Source organism: Danio rerio, chromosome 12 (genome assembly GCF_049306965.1).
Source record: "Danio rerio strain Tuebingen ecotype United States chromosome 12, GRCz12tu, whole genome shotgun sequence".
Classification (NCBI taxonomy): Eukaryota; Metazoa; Chordata; class Actinopteri; order Cypriniformes; family Danionidae; genus Danio; species Danio rerio.
The window spans coordinates 1,049,878-1,070,597 of NC_133187.1; the positions used below are offsets into that span (position 1 = coordinate 1,049,878).

Below are 20,720 nucleotides of genomic sequence, written 5' to 3' on the forward strand. Positions count from 1 at the left end.
AAGTAATGGTTAGATTATTTTAATTACAATGTATAATTATTTTAATTATTTATCAATTTTGTTTATCCTTTTTTTCAATATATATATATATATATATATATATATATATATATATATATATATATATATATATATATATATATATATATATAGATGAGCATTATCACACGAGTAGCAGGTGCGATATGGCTGTATATCGGCACTGCTGGGAGGCGCGCTTTGCCTCAAGGCTGCAGACCGAGTGCCTTAGTGTCCCACCAGTGCCGATATACAGCCATATGGCACTGCTATGAGTGTGATATTGCGTTTATACAACAGTTCGACAGCATAATCGTGTATATAAAAAAGATTATTAAACACGGAGAGTCTCAAAAACCCTTTTGTATGAGGAACTACTTTATTCCACCATTCATTCACATCTGTAGAGCTAGTGTTTGAATGATTCTCTAGCGTAATGTCTAAAGTGAAGACAAAACAGCTGATTTTGCTCACTTTTTAAGATTATAAGGCTGAACAGCATGAAATGTCGTGAGTCTACAGAGATTTCCCAGTATTTCTGAGTATGTGATATGAGTCCCATCTCACACTAAACACACTACAATTATATGGTATAAATACGGCACTACAACATACAAAAGAGAAAGATCGACTTGGAATACCTGTTTAATAAAGATTTGATCAGCTGTAGTTTGAAAATACGCAGATCTTTTTTTCCCCCTAAGAGCTTATTATGCAGTCTCTGTCGCCATCTGGTGGATGAACAACGTCAACGGTCTTTGCTCTGCTCAGTATGACAGGCTGATGGAGATAAATATTTTAAATAGGCACTATCTTAATAAATAAACTGCACAGTTGCAATCTAAACAACTGCTTTCTTGCCTGAATTGCCTCAAAAGTACATGATGTTGTCCAACAGCTGCAATATTTGTCAGACTGTAGTGAGTTTTTTAATCTGCTGTCACTCTGTGTGGGCGGAGTAATACACAAGAGTGAAGAGGCTGTACAAGTGCTGATATTGCAGAATATCACACGGCTATAAGCCAATCAGATTCGAGAACCAGACAGAACTGTTGTGTATTACTCAACATACACTATATATATATATATATATAATTACATTTTGAAATATATACATTGTACATATATAAATTTTTTAAACAGTAAAAACAATGAAAATTTTTTTAATTTTTAACATTTTTGCTGTATTTTGGATCAAATAAATACAGGTTTGGTGAGCATTAATGTTTTACTGTTCTAAAACCTTTGATCAAATATACTATACTATAAACTATACTATTGTTTTACTTATGTTTTTATCTTGTCTCTTTTTTTTGTCTGTCTGTTTTGTGCCAGGTATTTCAGTCTGTTTTAAAAAAAGAAAGTATTTTCAAATGTATATGGCTAAATCTTATGCATTTTTTAAAATTATGCAATATACCCAAGATGTGGCTAAACAACCTCACATGTCATCGTTATTTCTTTAAACATAGTTAAAACCATAGCAGCGTGCTTCTGTAATGCAGTGTAAATCAAAACCCAGCTCTTGATCAGTGCCGCATGCATATAGTAAGCTGATCCGCCGGGTTGTGTTGCTTTCTATAGCTTCAGGAATAGTACACAGAGCTCATATTTCATGTCTTGTAAGCCAAGCTCACATATGCAGGAGGTTTAAGGTTTTTGGCACAGGGAATTGTTATAAGCCCAACCAAATATAGGCTTTGTGTTCACAATATGCTGAGGAATATTGAAGACTCCAGGGCCCGAATTCACAAAGGCTAAAAGATGCAAAGCTCCTAATGCACAGATGTAGGAGAAAATCATCAAAATAATGGCGGTCAGGGCTAAATGTTAAACTCTTTTGCTCTCTTTTGCTCTTGCTGTGAGGCGACAGCACTACCTACAGCGCCACTGCGTCTCCATTTATGTATTCTGTATTTATATATTTTAGTATTATGTTGTATTTTATACAACAGTTCTGTCTGGTTCTAGAATCTGATAGCCATGCGGTATTCTGCAATAACAGCACTCATACAGCCTCTTCACCCTTGCGTATTACTCCGCCCACATACAGCAGCAAGCAGAGGATACTCTACAGTCTGACAAATATTGCAGCTGTTGGACAACATCATGTACTTTTGAGGCTTTTTTAGTTTAGAATGTAGTTGTTTAGATCACAACTATGCAGTTTATTTATAAAGATAATGCCTATTTGAAATATTTACCATTTCTGAGATTCAGCACATTGGCGGCCATCAGCCTGTCATACTGAGCAGAGCAAAGACGGTTGACGTTGCACCACAAGATGGCGACAGGGACCGCATATTAAGTTCTTATGCTGCGTTTACACCAGACGTTTACATCAGAGTGTTTTACATGTTAAGTCAATGCAAAGATGCAAATTGTGCTGCGCTAACCAATCATGAACTTTGTCCTGTAGGGGGGTAATTGTGCCTGTTGTTGGTGTCCTGGTGGATGACACCTGACAACAGTTTATCAAACTGGGCAGGGCTTAGTCGGAAGCATCGCTTAAAGCCTCCGTCATCCAGCTGTAGTTTCTAGAGGAGTTGATAAACTCACAAAGCTGGTACACCTCTGAAAGGATCTAGTGGACTCAGACACGGCGCCGAATGAATCTACGTTGTTTTTCAGCCTTCATAAAGCACATAAACACAGCTGTGCGGGAGTTTTCCGGGAGATGGGTCTGAAATACGGGAGAGTGTTGGCAGGTATGGTGCACGATCACATTGGCACCCTTTATTTAGTCACGAGGCGTTAAACGTTGACGAAAACAACGCGAGCAAAAAGCGTCCGGTTGTGAACAGGCCTTAACTCTTGCAAAAATGTTTGTACTCTTGCAAAAATTATCGTTATTTAATGTCAACAACATTAAAAGTAACAAACACTCTTTTCATAATGCAATTCTTGCCCTAATCTGCATTTAAAAATGCTAATTTGAATATGCTAATATTTTTTAAACCTTTATTTGAATATGTAGAAACATTATAGGGTATTGCTCTATCGTTATCTGATTAAATCTCCGACAGAGACCCCTCCCTCTCCCAATCAACCAATCACTGTATTCATAGTTAATGACATCATCCATAGCACAAACCCCGCCCACACTCTCAGTTTAAATCGTCTCTATCTATAACGGTTGTTGCTAGAAGAGATACAGCTGCGGCCAGAAGTTAACAAGATTTATTATTTATATTATTTATTAAATTACTCATTAATAGTATTTTATTAACATCTTCCCCAACCCCCACAGTAATATGTAGTAGTAATTATACTGAGTATTATTAATAATACTTATTAAATTACTCATTAAATTGTATTTTATTAATGTCTACCCCTGCACCAACCCTCACAGTAATGTAAAAACAGTCATTATACTGAATATTATTCATATTATTTATTGAAATTCCCATAAAATTTAGTTTTATTAACATCTACCCCTAAACCCAACCCTTACAGTAATATAAAAACAGCAATTATACAGATTTTTATTCATATTATTTATTAAATTACCCATTAAATTGCATTATATTAACGTCTACCCCTACCCCAACCATCACAACAATGTGAAGCAGTACTTATACTGAGTATTAATTATATTATTTAATAAATTACCCATCACTTACCTAAATATTAATTATTGTTGAACAGTGTCAAAATAAAAAGCTATATTAACGCGAGTCTCCACAGCTGTATCCCTTCTAACTATAATCCTCAAAAGTTCGTCTCGCAGCTTTTAATATAAAAAACTTTTAATGCCATCTAGAAGAACTCCCAGTGCTCTGATCAAATGTTTTGTGAATACAAGCAATGATATTAATCTCACATTAGCCTCACTGATCTCTGAACAGCTGTACTGTATACTGAGATTACTGTGTTTTTAAGCACGTGTCAGAGAGAAATGTAGTCAATCGCTGTATATATATATATATAATCCTGTGGTGCTTGTGTACGCAGTGTTTCTTCATTGGCCTCATTACAGCAGCACTAATGACCGCAGAAGCTAAACTGGGCTGCAGGATAAGCTCATTTGCTCAGTAGGGATCTAGGGAACGTTCAAAGTTCAGAGAGAAGCGGCGGTGGAGGAGCCTAGTAGGAGAATCAGCCAATCAGAGTGCCGCAGTCACGCCCTGTTCTGCATAGAGTGACGCTGGTGTTGAGTGACGTCATTCTTTGAGGTTATTGAGGAATAACGACACTCTGAACGTCACCTGGAAACACAAACAACCCACTATCAATATTTAGTTTCTTGGTAATCTCAGATAAAAGGGTGTAAAGGTATGTTTTATGCTAAAATCAGCATTTTGGGATCATGTACTCAGCATTTTATCAATCCAAAATGTGTATCATACACAAATGTATGTTTATCTGGGTGTTGTTTGACAGTACACTGTAAATAATGACAATTATTTTCATTTTTAAGTTAAATATACAAACTTTTAAAAAGTTAAATATACTTTAAACAATAAATAATAACTTAAAATATTAACAAATAATATGTTTAATATTTATAATAATAATATGAAGACTTTATTATTTTTGTAGGGTTTAAAGGTATGTTTTTATGTTAAAATCAGCATTTTGAGATCGTCTACTCTGCATTTTTCATTCCATAATGTGTACGCTACAAAACTGCATTTTTGTTTTGGTGTTGTTTTACAGTACACTGTAAATAATGACAATTAATTACATTTTTAAGTTAAACATACTTACGTTAAATATACTTTAAACAATAAATAATAACATAAAATAATAACAAATAATATAATTAATATTTATATTAATAAATATGAAGACTTTATTATTTTTAAATGGTTTAAAGGTATATTTTATGCCAAAATCAGCATTGTTAGATCATGTACTCAGCATTTTGTCAATCCAAAATGTGTATGATACAAAAATGTATGTTTATCTGGGTGTTGTTTTACAGTACACTGTAAATAATGACAATTATTTTTATTTTTAAGTTAAATATACAAACTTTTTAAAGCTAAATATACATTAAACATACATTCATTCATTTTCCTTCAACTTAGTCCCTTTATTCATCAGGGGTCACCACTGGGGAATGACTGGGTTTTTCCCAGTTCTGGGTTGCGACTGGAAGGGCATCCTCTGTGTAAAACATAGTTGGTGGTTCATTCCACTGTGGCGGCCCCTGATAAATAAGGGACTAAGCTGAAGGAAAATGAATGGAAAACACTGTCGCACAGCAACAATAAACTCTGGTAGTCATAACACACACACACACACACACACACACACACCCTTCTCTGCATTATTAGCGCACAGAAAGAGCAGGTCTTCAGCATTCCTGTCCCTCTCAGGCTAGACACACACACTCCTCCGCCAGTTTTACACAATGAAAACAATTATTAATTGCAATTACTCCATTTTTAGGGTAAGTGTTTGCAAACAGTTCATATGGGCTGAATTTAAACAAACAAATCAAGTTGAACATCACTTCATCTAATGTCTTTGTTTAAATTCAGCCCATATAAATTGTTTGCCAAAATGTAGTAAATGCAATGAATCCTCTTTTTTTCAGTGCATGCTTGATAAATATAAATGCTCTGCAGAACAGGTAGAGCTCCAGATTGCTCCTCTGCGGGTGTGAGTGAAGCGTTTCAGCACTGAATCACACTGTGGACGGCTGCCAGACCAGCACCAGCAGGCCCTTTACACTGGGACATCAACAACAAGCAGCGTAAAAGCTCTCATGAAATTAAAATACAGTTTATAAGGTGTTAGCATCAGTATATTAGTCTATCTATAAGCTAGTGTGCTCCAAAGCAGTGACAAAATCCACGTTTAGAAGATGTAAACCTGATATAAGCATCTAAATATTGCAGTTTGTCACTTCTGTCTAAATGCATCAATGATTTTTTTTGCTGTCACCTCATACTTCAGTTTCTCATCAAATCTTCTGACCAATCAAATGCTCTCTTGTGTCTGACATGCCCCACCCCTTCTTCTCATTGGCTGTTCATTCGATGCGCTTGAGCTCAACCACTCTCACATTTCAGAGCTGTAAAAAAACGTTATTGACTCTTTTTGAAAAGGGGAGGGGCTACTGTATGCCCCACCCTCTCTTCATGTTTTGGTTGGGATTACGTCAAACATTGAATAAAAAAAGTTAATTGTAGGACCCGTGAAGTGCTATACCTTATATATTAAATGTATTGTTGATAAGTACAGTTAATAATTTCTTTAATGATAATCAAATAAATTAAACTAAAATAAATCACCCAATATTTTTAAGCCTTGTTATTAAAATAAATTTAATTTAATTTAATTTAATTTAATTTAATTTAATTTAATTTTAGACAGTTCATTCCGCTGTGGCGTTCCCAGATTAATAAAGGGACTAAGCTGAAAAAAATAATGAATAAATTAATTTTATTTTATTTTACAATTTAATTTAATTTAATTTAATTTTGTTTAATTTAATCTAATGTTATTTATTTTATTTTATTTTATTTTATTTAGATGGTTCATTCCACTGTGACCTCAGTGGAATTAAATTGACCCTCAATTTAATTTAATTTAATTTAATTTAATTTAATTTAATTTAATTTAATTTAATTTAATTTAATTTAATTTAATTTAATTTAATTTAGACAGTTCATTCCATTGTGGCGATCTCGGATTAATAAAGGGACTAAGCCGAAAAAAAAGGAATGAATGAATGATTTCATTTCATTTCATTTTATTTCATTTTATTTTATTTCATTTTATTTTATTTTATTTTTTATTTTTTTTTATTAATTAATTAATTAATTTTTTTATTTTTTATTTTTATTTTTATTTTTTATTAAACATTGGGATGTTGTAGTAATAGTATATATATTTTTTAATAAAAAATATTAAACCAGTAAAAAAAACTTGTTCAAGTGACTTCAAGTAGGTTTTCAAAATTTTAAGAAACAGTCTAGAAGTCAACAGTTCACAGATCATTGAAAAAAATTAAGTTTAACATTGAACACAACTGCTTCATTTATATATATATATATATATATATATATATATATATATATATATATATATATATATATATATATATATATACAGACTCACCAGCCACATTATTAGATACACCTGTCCAACTGCTCATTAACGCAAATTTCTAATCAGCCAATCACACTTTGGGTCCATTAGTACCAATTGAGCATCAACGCCACAGCCTACCTGAGTATTGCTGCTGACCATGTCCATCCCTTTATGAGCACAGTGTCTCCATCTTCTGATGGCTACTTCCAGCAGGATAACGCAGCATGTCATAAAGCTCAATCATCTCAGACTGGTTTCTTGAACATGACGATGAGTTCACTGTACTCAAATGGCCTCCACAGTCACCAGAGCTCAATCCAATAGAGCAGCTTTGGGATGTGGTGGAACAGGAGATTGGCATCATGGATGTGCAGCCGACAAATCTGCAGCAACTGTGTGATGCTATCATGGAGCAAAATCTCTGAGGAATATTTCCAGTAGCTTGTTGAATCTACGTCATGAAGGATTAAAGCAGTTCTGAAGGCAAGTGTCTTTTCTGCACATGTGTAATGGTTTGCAGTGCTGTTGTCAGGGTTGGTGTTGTATATTACATTTTAAACACCTTGTAATAAACTAAAAAAAGTGTTAATTTACACATTGTTCTACATAATATTTCTAATGCATCATATTATTAAAATGTCAATAAAGTCACTTTATTAAACTGTAGAGTTGAATTTTCAACATCTGAAGTCCACAGAGCAGAGATCAACATCCCATAATGCAATCCACAACCGCAAATAAACACCTGTGAATCACAATATAGAGAAACTGTTCATTAATGCATGTCTTTTACAGTGTAGAGGTGTGTCTTCAGCCTCTGTTTGCTGTTGGATTCGGGTCATTAACAAAGAGGTTATTCACCTTTTATCATTAATAAAGCTCGAAGTGGACATGACGCGGAGAAACTGGAGTCACAGGTCAGATCGAACTGACCGAACACTGATACAAACATCAGCAAACACTGTATCTGTGTACACATACACATGTGCATTGTCAAATTTCACATAACAACTACTTAAAGGAAACGTCAAGATGTGCATACATGTTTAAAATAGCATTAAAAATGTTTGCACACAATGTTTTATTCGCTAAGAAAAATACGTATAAACTGCTGTGAACAGATGTACATCTTAGTAGTTTCTCTCAGATGATTTGACAGATGTAAATGCGTGTGTGAGGCTGTTTGCGTCATTAATGTTGGTCTGCAGCTCTCCATGTTTCCAGCTTTCCATTGTGTCAGATGTGAAATGTTGCTGTGCTGATTGTAAAGGGCCTCAGCCCTCCGTCATCACAGTGCTTCCGTATTATCCAGGCTTGCGCATCTGTTTGCACTCCCATCTCACGCCTCCAGAAGCCACCGCGTTCATTGCGTTTCGTCTTCTGAGGCGCAAGATTTTATTAGAGGAGAACACCACAAACAGCACAGTGAAGAATCCCAACAGTGCAGCAGACTCCAGTTCTCTCAGTGATATCAGTGCAGGTTTAGCAGGAGCTGAGGGGTTTATTCTCTTGTGTTTCTCATTGACTGGAAATCTGCTTTAATCACTGATGCTTAATGCGATATTGAACGCAATCTCACTGCAATTCGTAACTTTTTGATTTAGTGGCTATTTCGTATGAATTCCTACGATCTAATCTGTACAATTTAGTACGTCTTGCTCATCCCCAAATGACGGTTGGGTTTAGGGGTGGGGTCAGGCCACGCCTCCTTTTTAAAATCGTACAATTTCGGACGACTGAACTTGTACGAATTTGGACGAATTAGCCACTAAACTGGCAAAACGTAAAATACTTACGTTTTCTCGTGAGATCAGGCTGGATATTACAGTTTGCACATGAATAACTCTCATCTCTGTCTGGAAACACAGCTAGTGTTTTGAGGAGAGCGGCGTCCCCGACTCACCCTGATGCTCTATTCATGATCAGAAGTGGGACACAGTGTTTCTGAGGATGTGTTTAATGCAGAAGTACTGATACAATTCTGGGAAAATACAGCAGGTCTGAGCAGTGCATTTGGTGCATTCAGTCAAAACACAGAAGGAAAAACGGCGGAAGTAATTAGCAAGTGAACAACGACAAGCTCAGGAGGCAATTTTTTTTTTTAATTTAGTTCAAAATCGTAATTAATGTTTACTGCCTGAATATACTCACTTATACAACATTAATTGAGTTAAAAAAAATTGATTGAAGCTTTAAAAAAATAAAATTCCAAATAAATATGATCTGAAGATCTGATTTACTGGATGCAAGATATGAAACTTGATCTGAGCCACATATACAGAGAGAAAGAGACAGACTGAAATAATCATTTAACAGGTCATTTAATGGAGAGCAGATTTCTTCAGCACATTTCTAATCATAACAGCTTTAATAACTCATCTCTAATAACTGATTTATTTTCTCTTTGTCATGATGACAGTAAATAATATTAGACTAGATATTCTTCAAGACACTTCTATACAGCTTACAGTGACATTTAAAGGCTTCACTAGGGTAATTAGGGTAACTAGGCAGGTTAGGGTAATTAGGCAGGTTATTGTATAATGATGGTTTGTTCTGAAGACTATCGGAAAAATATAGCTTAAAGGGTCACGAAACACCAAAACACATGTGTTGAGCTGTTGACAGTTGTATATGTGTCCCACACTGCTATAAACACTATTAGGACACCTATATTTAAAAAAAAAAAAAGTGTAAATTGGTTGTTTTTGCGTTATTTCAAGCAAATTCGTACTTCCGGTTTGAAACGAATTTTTGAAGCTGCGTCACGGTCATGAGATAATAGTGTGAATTCCAGCGTGCAGACTAGACGTCTGTGCCAGAGTGTGTTTTATTACGTCTTACAAAGTGCTGCATTAATGCATGAGTAAGGCTTGGTTCAAACCAATCAGCGCGCTCTATTGTGCAACTTCATTAATATTCACACTGTAAATTCTAACATGTTCAGTTTACTTAAAAAAAGTTTGGAAACCGATTGCCTTATTTTTGCAATATAAACTTACAAGGAAATCTTAAGTTAAGTTTAATTATTGCCTTGAAGTAAGAAAACTAAAACTTATAAAGTAAACTAACTGTTAAAAATTAAGTAAGTTCAATAGAAAATTCTAGTTAACATACTTGTCATTATTTAGTAATCTTACTTAGGGTTTTATAGTAAGATTACTTTAATAACTCTATTTAACTAATACTGTTCTACCATGTTCAGTTAACATCTTGAATGCTAGTAGTCTCAACATTGTTTTAATCCACCATTTTAAGTAATGTCAACTAAAGAAACTACGTGCAATCGGTTTCCACATTTTCTTCAATTAAACTGAACATAAAATATGTAGTTCAACCTACAAGTAATGACATTATACAGGTCTTAAATGTAAACATTTTATTTGACAAAATTAGCAGAATTTCACAATACACTTGTGATATTTTAGTATCACAATACACTTGTACACAATACAGTTTTGTAAAAACCTGTTGTAAAGTGCTGTAATATACTGTAAACAGCAATACAGACAAAAAATATAATAAACATGTTCAACCCTAAAACACAAGTTTTCGAAAAGGTTTGAAAATCTATCAAAAAAACTTTAAATACTTGACACTTGGAAAAAAGATACTTGAATTAGTGTAATTAAACATGCCATTGCACCAGCACCTTAAACATGGCAGCATATAGACACTCACAGAGGCACAGATATTAAGCTTTAAAGCTAATTTGTTAGACTGTGTAGTTTAGATTTTCCTACAGAAAATATCACATTAGTGTGGTCAAAAGTATTGAGTTTGGTATCAATCAATACTGAAATATTAAAAATATCAATTTTCCACCAGCATTTGAGTGCTACTGAGCTCGTTCTTAAACACCATTGATTGGCCACTGTGTTCACATGCTCAACAGAAATGACTGTTTATGGCTGTGACTGTCATAGGTTTACCATTTTTCACTGGGTCTAAACAAAGTTACACAGACACTGAAGTGTTTCAAAGCCATGTCGATAGCTGATTTGTTTAGAAGCTAACATATAAGCTATCTGGTGATGAATCGACTGATCGACAGTGCTTTGAAGTTATCCAGTGTCTTTGTATCTTTGCACCTGGTGAACAGTGGTGAAGTGTGGTAAAAATAATGACCTTCAAAGCCAATCAGTCATATCTACTGAGCATGTGAACACAATGGCCAATCAGTTCTTGCAATGTTAGTGGGAAATGGATGGACTTTTTTTTAATTTATTTCAGTACCGATTGGTACCAAACTCAATACTTTTGACAACCCTATAAATCACAATACACTTTTTTGGTAAAAAAAAAAAAAAAAGTGTTTTAAACACCAAAATGCTGCAGTCCTAAATGTAACACTGCAAACAGCAACATGTTAAAAAGCAACACTTTGTAATTAAACATGCCATTATACCTGAACCTTTAAACATAAAGCACAGCAGTATAGGCACTCGCCGAATAAAACACATTACGCTTCCCTCCCAGCAAAAGCAACACACGTTGAACAAATTCAAATGCTTTGCTCAAAGTCTTTGGGTAGTCCGAATTCAGTGTGTAAATCAAAGCAGAAAAAGAGACATACTGCATGTGGCAAAGTCCATAACCACTTTTCCTTCCAGTATAAAGGCCCACATTGCATCCATAATGAGGTTCTTTAGACATCTTCACACACGACAGTCAGCAGGCCAACATCTTCTTCACTGAAGTCCGACTCTACAATTACATCCTATGAATAGAGAAAGAAAAATAAGTAAAGTTTGATATTCTAAATGGCACTAATAAAGCCTGTAGTGGCCAGGAGACCAAAAGCAGAGGTGAAAAAAATACAATTCCTTGTGCTTAATTTAGTAACACTTTAGTAGGAACCAATTACCCTATTAACTAGTTGCTTATTAGCATGACTATTTGTGTTTATAGTACATTTTACATTCAAATGCTTCTTATAAGAAGGCCTTGCTATGGTGCTCCTTCTTCAATGTAGACCAACACGATGGATTTGCCTGTACTGCTTCTACTAGGCTTGTCATGATAGTGGAATTTATTACCAATCCATATAGTAATTTTAAAAACATCCATTTCCTGCTAACATTTGAGCATTGTTGAGTGTCATTTCTGTTAAGCATGTGAACAGAATGGCAAAACAGTGCTGTTTAAAAATGTGCTCAAAAGTGCTTAAAATGTTAGCAGGAAATTTGCTGCTTAAAATTGCAGCAGAGATTGGTACTAAATTCCAGTATCTTGAACATGATACTATTTTAAAGGAACAATAAATGTTTTTAATTAAAGAAACACTGTAATGTAATAAAACAAACTGCAGTAAAAGTACTTTTAAAACATTTTCAAGAAATTAAATGCAAATGTGTGAGAGACCAATTGGTGCTACATAATCAATATAAATATTTTGTAGGGAAAACTTAATAAATTGGGAACCGATTCATGAATGCATTTGGTTTTGCTAGATTAAAGCAGTGAGTCAAGTTTGCATTATTTAGCACACTTTTTAAAAATGTATTAATAACTATTTTTTAGTATGGCTTTTAGAACAAGGGTGCAGCCATCTACAATCCCACAGCAGGTGACTTCACAGGGTTGGTTATAATACGGAGCATCTTTGACTTTGTGGCTTTTAACACTATCTTTTTACATCTTAATCCAGCAGGTTTTTTCAACTGAAATTATATTTCTCTCAACATATTACATAGGTATTACACTTATTAAGATTTTTTTTCAAGCTAATCTTCCTCCTTTTCAAAACAAGTGTGTTTAAAAATTAAAGAAATGCATTCATTACTTCACTGGCCTATGAAGCTAACTGACCCTGTGACGGCACAAGCTGCTGTATTTGCAACATAGCAATGCTCTTGCTCCAAAGGCCATAATATAACATCCCTCTTACTTTCAAATACTTACATTAAATGCATTTGTTTTATTTTTATAAAATTGAAAATGTTTATTAATAAGTGAAGTAAACTGGAATGACTGCTTCATTTCCAGTCTAAGAAAGCAGAAACAATAATACTACTTACAAAACACATCCTGAAAATTTCTTTAGACTCATCCCTCTAAAGGACTGAAAGACCCCGGAGAACTGCTGCCAGATGACCTTGAAAAAGTAAAGACAGGTAGACATGCATTATAGCCCAATGAAAGCATCAAATGCAATTAATTGCAATCAAATGCAAATTATGATTCAAAGATGATGTCACAAAAATACCTTTGAATTAACATGTTGAAAATTTCTTCTAGTTTTCTTCTGCAATTTTCTCCTGTTTTTTTTTTTTTTATTTCAATCAAACAAGCAGTGTGTGTCCAATGCAGCGTAGAACTTGGATCTCACATTTCTTCCTGATATTCGATTGAATTCTGCAAAGATCCAATCAAAACATTATTAGTCATTAATAACATTCAAAAACACAAATTCACAAAATCACACAAAGTTTTGAAAAGAAAACAAACCTTCTGCAGCACTTGCATCAGCTGGTGTTTCCTCTATGACTTCCTTCTGGATGTCACTGTTGTGCACAAAAACGTAAAGTGTTATTGACATGGCTAAGCGAAATTCTAAAACAAAAAACAGAAATCAGAAACACATGCAATGATACAATGCAATGCCATTTAGCAACAGATGTTACACTTTAACATGACATAGTTAAATGTTCTTGAATAATAAAAGCTGCCAAATACTCCCGGCGCCTGTCATCAAAAGCATGAGCTATACTTGTTACCAAACAGTAATAAACACAACCCCCGATTAAATATAATCATGGCATTGTTGCTGGTGTGCCTTACTTTTATGCGCATTAAAAGTGGAATAAATATTTGTCTCAATTGATGTCTTTAAAAGGACACTGAACTTTCTGACTAGGGTTGCACGGTTTACCGGTACTATGGTAGTATTGTGATACTATGGCTCCAAGATACTGGCGGTGCCACTGTAGTTTGTAAACGGTAGTATTGTCATTAACAGTCTGCCTACAATACATAATGCTGCATGTGAAAAAGTCACTAAAATACTTACACGATTCAGCAACAATAGATCATTGTATTTTAATAGTCTATGGAGCCTTCTAAGGTTGTAAAACTGTAGAATTTGCGCCTTTTATAGTAGCCTATTGCATATTTTGTGATGGTTCATTTTGAATCGGAATTCGTTTATTTCTGTTCCTGTCAATATGATATAATAGCTACAACAACCGTGACAATCTATTAAAAAGAATGACTCATAAAGTGAACTTTTTTTCTTTTATTCTTATCCGATAATAAGTGTGAAAAAAGTATGATAGATGAAAAACCCAAAATAGCAACAGGAAACAATTTTTGACCACTTCATATAGCCTAGGTTTGTTGGAAAAATGCTCTTTTCTTTATGTATCTTTATTTTAATGTATTTTTTTTGCTGGAATGAATACATTTTAGGTGAAGAGATGTGCAAATACTTTTTTCAACAATAAGGGAATTATTTAAATTCAAGTAGGCATATAATAACATATACAATATATTATTTCTGACATTTTTCTTTATTTCATGGATTTAAGTTATGAATTACAGTATTGCAATACTACTTGGTATCACCATACTTCAGCTGGTATAGTATTGTAACATAAATTAATGGTATCACAACACAACAACCCTATTTCTAACTAGTCCTCAGATGATTATTCAAATGGACAAAATATTCGGACTATTCTTGATCATGCAGTTCTTTGCTGAGAATGTTGTTAAATGTACTTTTAATGCATTAAACGATTTAAAATTACCCTGACACTCAGTATGGAGACAAGGTAACGTTAATATAACAATTCATGAATATGTTCTATGGCTTGTGCGGTATTGTTCAAAAAGTTTTCTTTGATGTGTAAGTGCAAAACTTACATTTCCACTGCATATCAGCTCACAAACTGGTAGTCTGAAATAAAAAATAAATAAAGGGTATAATGATATTACAAACCAAATATGCCACTCACAATACTCTAATGGTGTGCTACATTTTAAACAACCTTGTAATTGTTCAAATTTATTTGCCCTAAATTGTTAAAAATTAGTGAAACCTTCTTTAAAAATGCAAACTAACAGGTTTGGCAAAGCCTGTTTCTTTACAGAAAGTTTGCTTATAACAAAGGCTTGTTGATGCCTTTGTGTGATATTGAGCAAACAAATGGATGTTTCTGTGCTTGGTTGTACGAGTTATACCACTTCATCATTAACGTTATCCATCACACATATTCAGTCGCGTCTGGTCAGATTTATTTGTCATTACAGCAATACAAAACACTCAATAACGTAACGGCAACACTGGAATAAACCTTCAAAACGGCATAAAGAAAAGACAAATAGCATATAAAACAAATAAATGAGTTAATTAAATATCTCTCGCATTTTCATAAGTTTAACTTTAAGTTTCATAGGGATTGTTAGCATAAGCACACTTTAGCATCATGTGTAAATATGTATCTGCCTCATACAGTGACACGAATGGTAATCGCATCGAAATCCTAAATTACCTACGACACTCACGGGTCCATTTTGAGCTGAAACTGCTTTATAATGTTCTAAAAGCCTCGGCGGGTTAAAACTGCTGCTGCCCGGCGATCATGGAGAAAAAAACGACTGGTCTGGTCATGAGCCGCTCGCTGACGCCGGACCGAATCACAGCTGATCTCCTCACCTGCTTCCTGCAGGTGATCTCATAAAAGTAAATCTTAAAAAAAAAACACGCATATTTTCGTCACAACAAGCGTCACTAAAGTTCAGCGATAACTAACGTTACTGTATTTGTAATGCGGATAAATAGGTTTCGTTTTCTTTTTTAAAAATGTAGACCTACAGCTATGTGTTAACTTTACATCTATTTGAACGGATCATTGCGCGCGCTCTTGCTCTCTCAGTGCATCATTTAAAATGGCGCGGCCCGCTCTTTTAGAGCATAACGCCCACTTTACAAATTACTACTAACTTTACAAATTATTAATAGTTATTAAAAAGGACTAAGCAGCAAAAAATAGCTTATCTAGTAAAGTAGACAGTATTGCAAATAACGTGCAGTGGTCAAAACGTTTAGTCACAACATCATGGGCTATTAATTAGTTCACAAAACAGCAAACAATTTCACAAAGTGCAGGAAATAAACAGATTACGGATACTATACAAATAAAATAAAAGTAGTAATTAAAACGAAAAGTTTACCTTGATTTACAGCAGTACATCTTCTCAATATGAAATCCTGTCCTTCAATGGCGGTGCTGGGTGGCGGTTGGTTGTGACTCGGGATGGGGGATGGGAAATCACCACCCAGTACGCATGCGTAACAGCATGGCTTAGCCCTTATAAGCAATTTTACTCAAATTACATTAGTTATGGGAACTTTATACCTTACTATGTCAGCAACACTAATGCATTTCTAGTAAACTCAACAATTAGCTTAAAATTAAGTAAACACACTAGAATTTTGATAGTAAGGAATACTATTCGCATTTACAGTGCATTACTGTCACAGTGTTTAGACGACAGAGACGCCACGTTGTGTTGGCAAAACAAGCGTGAAGTGTTGCTTTTATAGTTTGCTGCAGTGAAGTTTTGTTTTCATTTTCTCTCTGTGAGAGCGCAGCTGGAGTCACGTGTGGATTAACAGTGTACGCGACGCTCGACAACAATAACTTACGTGTCTAAGGAGGATTATTGTTTACCTGAGAGCTGTTCTCATCTGCAAACGCTGAGATCCGGATTCGCTGCTCGTCTCCTCTTAATAAAGACGCGGCTCTAGTTGGTGGTGATTGTCCTGTCTCTACAGATTTGGTAAGTGAGCGACCAGTGCTCTTTGTTTATTCAGTTTGTTTGTATCGAACTAAGTTAACTATTGCACCGAGTGTAAACATGTTAGCACCACAACCAAACTTTAACCTCATGTAGGATTTTCACCGCATTTTGTGACCGGAATAACACACGCAGCTTTCTGACTACCTGCCGTGTGCATCTAGTTTTCGGGAAATGCGGAGGGTTTTTGCTGTATCAAACATTGCATGAAAAATACACGCTTAGAGCAGCTCCTCGAATCAAATATCTCGTTTGTCGCGAGGGGCATGAATGAATTCCCAGAATTAAAGAGCCAAACTGCAGTTAAAGTCCACCATTTAATAATTTGGCAAATAATTTGACTACAGATGTCCATGTAAACACAGTCACTTTCTCCTGTATGTGTGTGTGTGTGTGTGTGTGTATTTTGACTCTGAAACTCGCGCGTGCCCAAATTGACACTCCCACACCATGCCTCTTTTCTTCCTCCGACACTCCCCCCTAAACAGAGCTGGACACGCCCACTTTTCTGACTTTTTCCAAAGTAGAGGTGTGAAACACCCTGCTGAAACGAGGGGCTTTCATGGCCCTTTAAAGGGGCTAATAATATTGACCTTAAAATGGTGTTTAAAAAATTAAAAACTGCTTTTATTCTAGCCGAAATATACTAAATCAGACTTTCTCCAGAAGAAAAAATATTATCAGACATACTGTGAAAATTTCCTGAATCTGTTCAACATCATTTGGGAAATATATAAAAAAAAAAAGAGGAAAAAATTTGAGGGAGGCTAATAATTCTGACTTCAATGTATGTACAGGGTTTGCCCAGTTGAGACTATTTACAGTAGGTGTTCCTGCATGTCTCTGTGTGTATTTGTGTGCGTATTTGTGTGTGTGTGTGTGTGTGTGTGTGTGTGTGTGTGTTGGGACTGAAACAAGGGTAAACCCTCATCCAGCTCTGTCTCTCAATAATGCATGATTAATTAGCGGCCTCTGAAACAGGCTGAGACCAAACCAGACTCTGGAAAGGAGAGAAGCGTCGTCCCGAAAGGGGAAATATGCTCACACACAACGCAAATACTGCACACACACACACTCTTTCTGCTCTTTGTGCTGTTTGTCTGTTAAATCGTGACTCTGTCATCATCACTTCAGTTATACGTGAGCTAAAAGACACACACACACACTCATGCATACACACACACACGCACACTGAGAACATAATGTACACAGACACACATTCATTTTCCTTCAGCTTAGTCCCTTTATTTATCAGCGGTCGCCACAGAGGAATGAACCACCAACTATTCCAGCATGTCTTTCACACAGCGGATGCCCTCCTAGCTGTAACCCAGTACTGGGAAACACACTCTCATTCACACTCAAACACTACGGCCAATTTAGTTAATCAATTCCCCTATAGAGCATGTGTTTGGACTGTGGGGGAGAACATGCAAACTCCACACAGAAACGCCAACTGACCCAGCAGAGACTCGAACCAGTGGCCTTCTTTACGTAGTTAATGTCATCCAGTTCAAATGTCTAAATATTCTTAAATCAAGGAGCATTTTCTAGACAGGCGCAACATTTGATCTTGTTTTCAGACGTAATGAGTCAAAATTAATTGTTTTACCTGAAGTGGGGTAATTATCTGCTCAAAATGAAAGCCAAAAGCAAGATTATTGAGCTTGCTTTAAGGAAAAACTGACTTAATTTTGCCTCATTGCTTCAGAAAACAAGACTATGTTGTGTGCTTGTCCCCAAAATGCTTCTTGACTTCAGACTTTTTTAGATATGTGTACTAGAGCTGAGGGTATAGAGTAAAGCTGCAGTATCTGTGTGTGATGTGAAATATAGAGATGAGCTCATCGGGGAATGTGTGGCGATGCTGCTAAATGCTCCTGCGCCGCTGTGAAAATCATTCATCACTGAAGACTTTCCTCGTGTGTGTAGATTGAGTAAACACAGCCTGTGCAAACACACACACACACACACACACACACACACACACACACACACACACACACACACACACACACACACACACACTCTGCTTCTCATCAACATCCGTCCTAAACATGCATGAAAAGCGCTCCGGCTTCAGAGTGCTGGCTTTCATTACTCACACTGTACTGTAGTTTAATCACACTGAAATAGACGATTCACTTCGAACATTCACAGTTGAACATTACTAAATTTAATTTGTTTAAATGTAGCTAATATTAATTGTTTGTAACCACTAACCTTTAAAAAATTAGCAAATCTAATCAATCTTTTTTCCAGTGCACTTGTCTGCAGAAAAAAACTTATTTATTTTTTATGTTCAGGTCATTTAATTACAGTTACTTGTAATGTACTGGCCTTAAATACAGTAGTTTTACTGTAATTTAACAAATGTATTTGTTGTTATACAATTATAATTTCTGCCTTACAACTGTATTTTAAACTATAGAAGATTAAATTCATCAAGATGATTACACATGCTCAGAGGAAGATTAATTGAATCAGAAAGAAGTTCATGAATAATATATACATACATATATATATATATTTATTTATACAACAGTTCTGTCTGGTTCTTGAATCTGATTGGCTCAAAGCAGTGATATATTTAAGTAATATCAGCACCCGTACCGCCTCTTTACTCTTTGTGTATTACTCCGCCCACATACAGCCAGCAAAAAGCAGACACTACAGATCTACAGTTTAAAAGATGCTTGCTCAGCTGTTTAACTGTCAGCTTATGATTTGAATCCAACGTGGAAGAAAGTAGTTCCTCATACAAAAGGGTTTTTGAGACTCTCTGTTTGATTTTGTTTTTATATACACCATTATGCCGTCAAACTGTTGTAGAATCGCAAAATCACACTTATAGCAGTGCGATATGGCTGTATATCGACACTGGTAGGGGCAATAAGGCACGCCTCCCACCAGTGCTGATATACAGCCATATCGCACTGCTATGAGTGAGATATTGCTCATATATATATATACATATATATAGTTGAAGTCAGAATTATTCGCCCCGCTCTGGATTTTTTTTTCTTGTTTACATTTTTCCCACATGATGTTGAATAGAAATGTTCACAGTGTGTCTGATAATATTTTTTCTTCTGGAGAAAGTCTTATTTGGTTTATTTCGGCTAGAATAAAAGCAGTTCTTAATTTTTTAAACACCATTTTAAGGTCAATATTATTAGCCCATTTAAGCTTATTTTTTCTCGATAGTCTCCAGAACAAACCATCATTATACAATAACTTGCCTAATTACCCTAACCTGCCTAGTTACCCTAATTACCCTAGTGAAGCCTTTCCATGTCACTTTAAGCTGTATAGAAGTGTCTTGAAGAATATCTAGTCTGATCTTGCATAAGTGTGTTGAGTTCATGAGTGTGTTTGCATGAGTGTGTGTTTGCATGTGGGTGTGTGTGTATGTGGGGCAGCAGCAGAAGGAGTGTTAGCGAGAGCGCGGTGTGTGTGCAGAGGAAGTGCAGTGACCCGCCGCGGTGCCAATCTGCTGTGAGCGGGCGCTCGCTCTGCTCCTCACGCTGGTCATCTGTGCCCGGAGAGAAGAGGATTAATCTGGATCTGCACCAACAACACCACCAGCACTACGAGGAGCGACACCGCACGAGCACTACACACAATATAAATATAGATTACAGAGATTACAGCTCTGTGTGTGTTCACTCTCAGTTTATTGATCATGCGATATTGAAGACACTGCTCCAGGAATTACGACATGTTTCCATATGATTCAAGCTATAGCATAGCAACACCCTAGCAACCATTCAGAACAATGTAGCAACTACGTTGTAACCACTCTGCTAATCATAATAAAAGCTAAGCAACACCCTAGCAACCATCTAAGA

The 20,720-nt window shown here is 35.5% G+C and overlaps 1 long non-coding RNA gene across 5 annotated transcripts; it reads right to left on the bottom strand.

Moving 5' to 3' along the window:
- Positions 1 to 10,429: 10,429 nt before the first annotated feature.
- LOC137496781 (uncharacterized) lies at positions 10,430 to 16,291 on the bottom strand. 5 transcript variants are annotated; one of them, XR_011017359.2, is made up of 6 exons: positions 16,243 to 16,291; positions 14,932 to 14,965; positions 13,516 to 13,571; positions 13,274 to 13,422; positions 13,086 to 13,162; positions 10,430 to 11,785 (listed from the first exon to the last, which is right to left on the bottom strand). It is a non-coding gene; the product is annotated as an uncharacterized lncRNA (long non-coding RNA). The 5 variants fall into 5 exon arrangements; XR_011017360.2 differs by lacking the exon at positions 16,243 to 16,291 and adding an exon at positions 15,574 to 15,697; XR_012387766.1 differs by lacking the exon at positions 16,243 to 16,291 and adding an exon at positions 15,565 to 15,697.
- Positions 16,292 to 20,720: the final 4,429 nt, after the last annotated feature.